An 8,698-nucleotide genomic window follows, 5' to 3' on the forward strand; every position below is an offset into this window, starting at 1 on the left:
GACAGGGAGAATTGGGCAGACTGGATGGGACAGTTGGTCTTCTTCTGCTGTTACTATGTTACTAAACAGTGTACATACAAAATCAATCCCAAAAGGTCAACATGATCTCTACATAAACAATTTAAATAATACATATCACAAGGCCAGAACTGAAATTACAATACATTTAAAACCTTAAACAATATTTTTTAACAATTTGCTGAACTTTACAAAAAAAAAATAAATAAATAAATTTGCAATAAATTAAAAGAAAAATAGCTTCCTTTATAACCTTATCTGAGCCCTAACTGAGCTCCTTCCCAAAACAATATTTTAATCTGGAATTACATGCATACTTTTCCATTTTCAGCAATTGAGTAGTGCTACAGAAGTGAAAGTTGTAGTATTTTCCAAAGTTTGTGCAAACGTCTTTTCCCCAAAAACGTCTGTGCACAAATTAACAGATGCAATTGGGTGCAGGTACTTTCAGTGGGATAATATTCAAGGGGAAGGTAGGCAGGTTCTTTGCCTTTGAAAACTGGTGTAAAGTCTGCAGGTAAAAAAAAAAAAAAGTACCTAGACATCTGGTAGCTACACTGCTCCTGGAGAAAGTGGGCATCTTTGAGGGTTGCGATGACCTTTTATTAAACCAGTAGAAAGCTAATCCTCAAATGTTGCAGCTTTCCAGACCATGGGGAGAGGCCCTTCTCCTGCCCCCATTCAGATATGAAGGGACCTCCAAACCTCCTCTATGATAAATGCAAGATCTAGATTTGGAAGCATCAGGCTACTTGTTCTCTCGTTTGTTTTTTTCACAGGGGTCACAAAACAGCTATTTCCAAATATGGATGATGCTTTAATTAGAAGAATGATGGGGCAAAAGCTAAACAACTGCACCAAGAAGCAAAATTCAAGCAAGGAGCACAACTCGCTTGTTTTTGAGAACCATGGTTTTTGGTAAGGCTTTGAAATTGTCATTAAGATGGATTTTACGTAGGTTGGTTTATGTCTTATTTGCATAATTAAAAGTACTGCAAAGGAAATTAGACATGAGTGGAAAAAAGCTTGTATTCTAATTGGCTCGGACTAGATCACAGACGTAATAATATTCTGGCCCGTCATTCCAAACAAACCTTTTTTCTTTTTTTTCAGTTAGGACATAGAACCTTGGTCCCCTCCCTTATTAGACTGAAGGTAAATTATAACCTGTCTAGAATGGCAGAGTCAATTCTAGTCCCTCTTCTCCTCACAGACTAAAGAAACCATTGGCAGAACTCTCTATTTCTCCATAGGGAAATTCAAAATAGACACGTGTTTGAAAATTCTGTGCATATCTGTGTGCAAGTGTATACATACTACAAACAAATATTAAGACAAAAAAAAAATTGAAGTGCTCATATACACACACTATATTATTCTATAGAGTGAGCACTAATGTAATAGAATATTTAAATAGAAATTATATTATTTGGGATTTTTTATATACCAAACATTCAAATATTTATAGTATAAAAAGCATCTACAACATCATTATAGATTTATACTCTAAAACAAACACATCCCATACAATTACTAACATAAATATATATACAGAAAAAGTTCACATCAACCTTATTTATAGCCATCATCAATGTCCTTAATATATATTGTTCACAGAGACATTCAGTCCTCTTTTAAAATGTCCAGGGTACTGCCTCAGAAAACCCAGTGATAACTAACAAAGTCACATGTTGTAGCAATCCTTAGTCTTTAAAAGATCCTATTCATTTCTCTCGTTTTTAAGAAGCTCAGCTAATTCCTCGACAAGAGCCCTTATTTTGCCAAGTATTGGCTTTATCAGCAGGTTAAGGTCATTATCAAAAGGATGTCCACTTAATAAATAATCATGTGGCGATGCATGTGTTACCAATTTTATTCTTATAAGAATGGATACATAGATCAACTTTTTGAAACCTCAGTCTTTGTTTCTCCTGCTTCAATATTGCAAATCATACCAAGGCTGGACCAGTGAAAAAGCTAATGTGCATGACTGGGAGAGGGAATCTTGGGGTGATAAGTGTCTGGTGATCTGAAGGTGGCGAAGCAATGTGACAAGATGATAGCTAAAGCCAGAAGAATGCTGGGCTGCATAGAGAGGAATAACCAGTAAAAAAAAAAAAAAAAAAGAGGTGATATTACCCTTGTACAGGTCCTTGGTGAGGCCTCACTTGGAGTACTGCCTACAGTACTGGTGCCCGTGTCTCAAAAAGGATAAAGACAGGATAGAAGGCGCTCCAAAGAAGAGCAACCAAAATGGTGTGGGGTCAGCATTGGAAGACTTATGAGAAGAGGCTGAAGGATCTGAATATGTATATCCTAGAAGAGAGGAGGTGCAGGGGAGATATGATACAGACCTTCAGATACCTGAAAGGTTTCTGGTTATGCCCTCTGAGCTCCACCTGCCCCGCAGGATCCCACCCAAAGAGCATACTCTCCTTAAGGAATTTAAGGTGGACCAGGCGTCTACTCTGGTCCTGCACAGGTAAATAGGGGAATACTAGGGGCACTGCCTCACATACCCCTTCCCTCAGCTTGGACCCGTTGAGCCAAGCATCTCTACTCCCTCCTCGATTCCATCCAGGAGAGTCCGACATCCCATTCCCCTTCCTCTGGCTTCCCACCAGTTACGCTTGGGAATGGGGGCCTAGTGACATGCTCACCCCCATCTCTTAGGGTTACCCTCAACAGAGTCATGACCACCACCCAGTGTGCCTTTTGTGCAGTGCACATCCCTAGTCCTTTAAGTCCTTTTCTGGCTCCGGATTCAAATTCCACCCTGATGGAGCTTTATGGACCAACTGGGGAACCACCAGTGCTGATTCCTCTATAACTAGCTGCACCTGCTTCTTTGGTATTTGGTATCTCTGATGTAGAACCCCTCCTTGTATCCTCAGTAGCTGGAGTCTCTACAGCACCATCCTTGGGCTCTCCGTGTTCTCGCAGCACCTCCCCCTGGGCTTTCTGCAGTTTCCTCCTCTGTTCACACCAGTCGCTGGCTTCTCTGCAGCCTTACTAGTTGAGGTCTCCACAGTGCCACCCTCTGGGCTCTCCATGATCTCTCGCTTGCCTTTCTGAGCCCTCTCTCTGGGCTTCTCACAGGACTTGTCTCTGGACTCCAGTAGCGTTTGGGCACCCTACAGAGTCTCTCGGGACCTCTTGTAGTGCCGACTTCCATCTTTCCAATATTTCCCCCTCCTGGGCAGTCTGTCATCCTCCCTAGGGCTCTCTGTGACCCCTCTCTCAGGGCTCTTCACAGCCTCCTTCTCTGAGCTTCTCATGGGAACAGTCTCTGGACTCCCGGTAGTGTTTGAGCACCCTACAGAGTCTTCCTCAAGACCACATGTAGTGCCAATCTCAGACTATTGCCCCAACTCAGCTCACCAGATCCCTCTGCTAAACACTCATCCAGATCCTCCACAAGCTGTTGGTACTCCTTGTCCAGCCAGTCTAGGCATTCATTTTCTTATCTGGCCTGGACTCTTGGAAGTGGGTTTCCTCACTTGATTATGCTGGCTGGCCTCTCCAGCTGCCAAATTTTGAGCCTTAGGTTCTCCCTCTAACCTGACTCTTGGGACTGGGGAACTCCCACTACAGAGAAAGACATGCTGTTCTTTTTTTCCAGCCCTCTGGCTGCTTTTGGTTCACCAGTTGCTGCAGTACCCGACTGCTCCACTCCAAGTTTTTTTTTCTGGCTGCACCCCTTCCCTGCAGTGTGGCTTGCTTTCTGGAAGAGGGCCCCACCCTATTTCCATTCACTGCACTCACAGCCCACTTTGAAAGCTTTTCCAGAATCACACTCTGTTTAGCACAGCCCTGCTGCACCAGGTTCCTTCTTCTTTTTGTTTTTTCAAGGCAAAAACTAAGAAAAAAAGCCCGCATAACCAGCATTGACTAAATCATTTTTAATCTCTACCTCCAGCCAAGCTTCTCCCATTAGCCGGTACAAACCTACCACTTCCTGGTTGTAACCAGACCCTCTCACAGTTTCCTCTCTACCTGAAACTTTTAAACTTTTTTCTTCAGGCAGCTTCTGAGCCACACTTTTTCACAAGCTACTGTGCTCTGTGCACCTCTGTGCTCTGTACTTTGTTTTAGAGCCACAACGCTCCTGTGTTCTGTACTATGTTTAGAATCACAGGTCCTCTTCACAACTCTTTCTGTACTCCAAACAGATACTTTTTTGGAGGCTGGGTGTTTTTTTTTCTGTGCAAAGTTTAGAAAATATCCCATGCATGACACCATATGTGGGAACAAGCAGTGATCTCCAGGGCCTAGAGACAAAATACAGTCTGATTCCAGGTTTTCTTAAAACACTTATCTTTATTACTGCTGCACAATTACATAACAGTAGACTGTCTTCCTTTCAGAACAGTGTACTTAATTACTTACAGCTCAGTGATTGGACAGTTTTACTTTTCAGGAGCTGCCTTCCTCCTGGAGACCCAGGTCTGGTCTGGTTACCCCCATCTGGATCCCAGCTCTTATTCTCCAGTCTCTGGTTACACCCTCTGAGCCCCACCTGCCCCACAGGATCCTGCCCATAGAACATACTCTCCTTAAGGAATTTAAGTTGGAGCAGGCATCAAGCCTGGTCCTGCCCAGGTAAATAGGGGAACACTAGGGACACTGCCTCACAAAGCCTAATACTTTTGATGCAACTCTAACTCTCTGCTTCCACGGCAAGGTTTAAGGGAAATTGGATTCAAACAGCATCCAATGAGGGTCCTGACTTTTACAGTCTAGGAAAATAAGCATGGGGAGTAACCTGCAAAGTAAGGCAGATAATAGCATAAGCATTAACTTGCTGGGCAGACTGGGTGGATCATTTGGTCCTTTTCTTCTGTCATTTCTCTGTTTTCATTTTTTTTTTGTCCGGGTAGTTCTTTCTTTCTCATTTTTCTTACAGCTTGGTTGGAACCAGTGCAGGGATTCTGGAATCATAAGACTTCATTCACCTCCACCTGGAGGTTTCTCAAACGTCCCATTGTTCCTAGTCTGAACATTGCAGCACTGATTCTGTTGCTGGGAGCCATGCAGAAGTCCAGCCCTGTTTGCATATTTCTATAGTCCCTTATTCTGTATGTGGTCAGGATGTCTGTGACCAAGATGCTAGTATGTAGGTCCGGTTGAGGGATCAATAGCAGCCCTGCTTGTTCTGTTTTCCAGTTTGCACCTCCCAATAATATGTATATTATGGTCTAGGGCAGTGGTCCCCAAACCTGTCCTGGAGGGCCACCAGCCAGTCGGGTTTTTGGGATATATCCTCAATGAATATGCATGAGAGAAAATTTGCGTGCACTGCCTCCATAACATGCAAATTTTCTCTCATGCATATTCATTGAGGATATCCCAAAAACCCGACTGGCTGGTGGCCCTCCAGGACAGGTTTGGGGACCACTGGTCTAGGGCATGTTTCAGTATTTGCAGTGCTGCGTTGTCATAGGCTGGATTTTTACTGTTTGTGGCTTGAGAATTGGTCTTTTATGCTGGTGTACTACAGAACTGCTGAGTGTGTTTTTGCAGGCTTTGTGTTACTTCACAAAATATGTGGTAGTGAAGGGAGTTTATGACACTGTTCCTCAGTGACATCAGAATTTGATTGTTCTTTTTTGCATGGTAAGACGTAAATGGAAGCATCCTAGTTCTGCTCTGCACCCATTTTTGGGGGTGTTTCTGGGAATGCAGAGTGTCTGTAGAACTGGAGGTGTTGTGTTTCTTTTGGAATTCTTTTCCATTCTGTATAGCTTTGGGTTAATCAGAGACCCTAAACTTCACTTTCATATATATAACCAATCAGGTGATTTTAATGGTTTTAGTGGAGTCTTGAAACTAGACAAAGGTTTCTTTGTCTTATCTTATATTTGTTGGGAGCACCCCATGGATCCGTTCTTGTTTGCAGGGGGATGGGGCCTTGCCAGCACTGCAGTATTTGCCATACTGTCGCCTCACTGCATGTGGGCCAACAAAAAAAAGTTTGACAGGCTGGCAAAACCTACTGCACTGGCCATAGTTTGGGGACCCTTGGTCTAGGTTATGCTCTACTTCTTGGTTGTTTAGACAACATTTAAATTTGTGTTGAAGATGTTTGGGTTTTTTTCTGGAAAAATCATAATTTTTATTTTTTTCCAGATTCACTTGTAGAGCTCAAGACTTGCAGGTCTCTAGCAGATACAGATTCTCTTACAAGCCTTCTGGTCTAGGAGATAAAATGACCACATCATCTGCATACAGCAGATCTTTAATCTCTGAGGCATTTGGTTTCAGTCCTGAGACTGAGGATCTCTTCAGTAGTATGAGGAGTTCATTGATGTTGCGAGATACCCTTAAGATTTCAGTGCCAGGGTAATAAGCTGAGATAAAATTGGAGGGGTCATCTTCTTCCTTGTTCTTACTGGTATGAAAACCATTTCTGTAGTTAGGCTTATTCGACATCCTTCTTGTGATTAAACGTTAGTCCGTAACCCATCTACAAGTATTGCAGGTATATTAGAGAATCAAAAAATGTATGGGGATTACAAATCCTTAAGGCCCAGATCCATCCATTACAGGGTGAAAGGGGAGGATCTCTTCTGCCTTTTAATACAAGAATGATGGGAGTTTGTGGTATGGATATCCCCTTTCCAAGATTAATTTGTCTTTCTATCACTCTTTTTTTGAGGGACTGGTGGTAGTGTCTCATTCTCACTCAGTTTGGGAAGTATCATGACAGTCTTTCTGTCACTTTTCCTTATGCTGGAGGGGGTTTGGTCAAAGCCTCTCATAGATTTTTCATCTGTCTTCCGATTCTTTGTGCAGGACTGATGGCAGCATTTTAAAGGGGCACCACGATAGGCTGGTGTACTGGCTCTATAACTCAGCCTCTGCCCAGCCTATTCCCAGAGCAGACCAGTAATCCTATTGTAGCCCAGTTGCCTTGATGCAAGGCAAGACCAGGATCAAGCAATGCAACCCAAACAGGCCTCTCCTCGGAACAGAAAAGGCCCTCTCCTTGTGGAATGGCCTGCAGACCAAAATGATTTTGCTTGCCTCATTCTGGTTGTTAACCCTTGAACTAATGCCTCTGAATAACTCCTACATTACTGCTGGTCAGTAACAAACCAGCCGTACAATCTGTACCCTTCAGTGAAGGAATTGCAGCTTCATTAGAAGGGTAAGATTGATAGCAGAACAAGAGGATACACTAATGGTCTCCAGGTAGAAAATCATCTGAGCTGAACATAGGATACCTCTTTCATAAGGTGTACTGTGACATTCCAAAAAAATTAAAATGTTTTTTTTTCCCCGATCATTTTGTTACATTCACTTTTATTCAATTTTCAATTTTTAGAAAACATGATGCACCTGAGATGTTTACTCCAAAGACCTCCATGTCTCTTTTAAGAGCTGCAAAGGTTCAAAGAGAGCCAGAGTTTAATCCCTGTGCAATACTGCGGGAGGAGGAACATATGTGATGCTTCTTCGGAGATGCTTTTGGTTCAACAAAATAGATATTTCTTTATAAAGAAACTGTTACTCGTTCAGACTTACCATGGTGGTCAAAGTTTCTCTCAATAATATTATTTTATCCATGGTTACACTATTTTATTTTGTTATTACCAAGAGAGCTATCTTTACAAGCTGTTTCTAAGGGTACATGTAGCCATATCTCTGATGCTGACAAAGATTCACTCTGTGCTGTGAGATATCATCAGCAGTGCAACTTACAATGCTAAACACTGTCCTGTTTTTTAAAGTAGTAACAAAAATGCATTTTTATAAAATGACTTTTTATTCCAAAACAGGATTTTGTCATTTCTAGCCTCTTTTTTTAATCAGAAGGTGTTCCTTGCTTGTGATGGTGACTGATAGTGTTGTCCCTGACTCATGTGTCTGATAGTGGAAAAGAATGAATGTGGTGTCCAGTGTAATTATGAGATGCTTCTAGAAACTCTGATTTGTCTGTGTATGTGATGAGATGGTGGAAACAAGTTATATTTTTCACTAGTTTTAACTGCATTTTTTAAACCTAATAAATCTGTGTTTTTTTTCAATATGTATAAAATCAAGTATATAGTGAGAAATAACTGAGAAACAAGATTTTTTTTTTAAATTTAGTTTTGTTGCTTTTAACCTGCTAATAAAATATTCTACTCTGATCTTTAACAATTAAATTATTTTGTGAATGTTTAACAGTTAACTATGGAAGTGAATAGCCATACGGGCAATGCTTAATAAAACCTTTTTGTATAAATTCAGATTTATGCTTAGCAATCATAGAAGATGCTTGAGTCAATAAGGTAATACACTGTTCTAGCACATTTAACATTACTGGGTTTCTGAAATTAACCACTAGTTTACCATGATAGAACACACAAAATCTTCTTCAGTCCTTTCTGTCTTACAGAAAACTTGTTAAAAAAAAAAAAAAAAAGACACCCCAATGAACACAACATAACCGTCTTCCTCTAAAACAGCAGCATTAGCTAGACCATTCAGAATAGCAGTCTGTCTGTTTTTGGCTGTACTGCATCCCTCTTGGTGTTATTCCTAAATCACTCTGATTTTTGTCCTAATTTCTTATTTTTTTATACTTGTTCAGGATAAAAGAAGTGTACCTTTTTTTTTTTATTATGATCAAGTCCCATGGTCTTAAAAATCTCCTTCCCTAAGATCAATCTTTCTATATGTTGATTATGTTGGC

General features: G+C 41.2%; 1 long non-coding RNA gene across 1 annotated transcript; it reads left to right on the forward strand.

Annotated features, from left to right (window-relative positions):
• Nucleotides 1-620: 620 nt before the first annotated feature.
• On the forward strand, nucleotides 621-7,798 carry LOC115082730. The gene is made up of 2 exons (XR_003854236.1): nucleotides 621-936; nucleotides 7,346-7,798. It is a non-coding gene; the product is annotated as an uncharacterized LOC115082730 (long non-coding RNA).
• Nucleotides 7,799-8,698: the final 900 nt, after the last annotated feature.

The sequence above is a fragment of the Rhinatrema bivittatum genome, unplaced genomic scaffold, assembly GCF_901001135.1.
Source record: "Rhinatrema bivittatum unplaced genomic scaffold, aRhiBiv1.1, whole genome shotgun sequence".
Classification (NCBI taxonomy): domain Eukaryota; kingdom Metazoa; phylum Chordata; class Amphibia; order Gymnophiona; family Rhinatrematidae; genus Rhinatrema; species Rhinatrema bivittatum.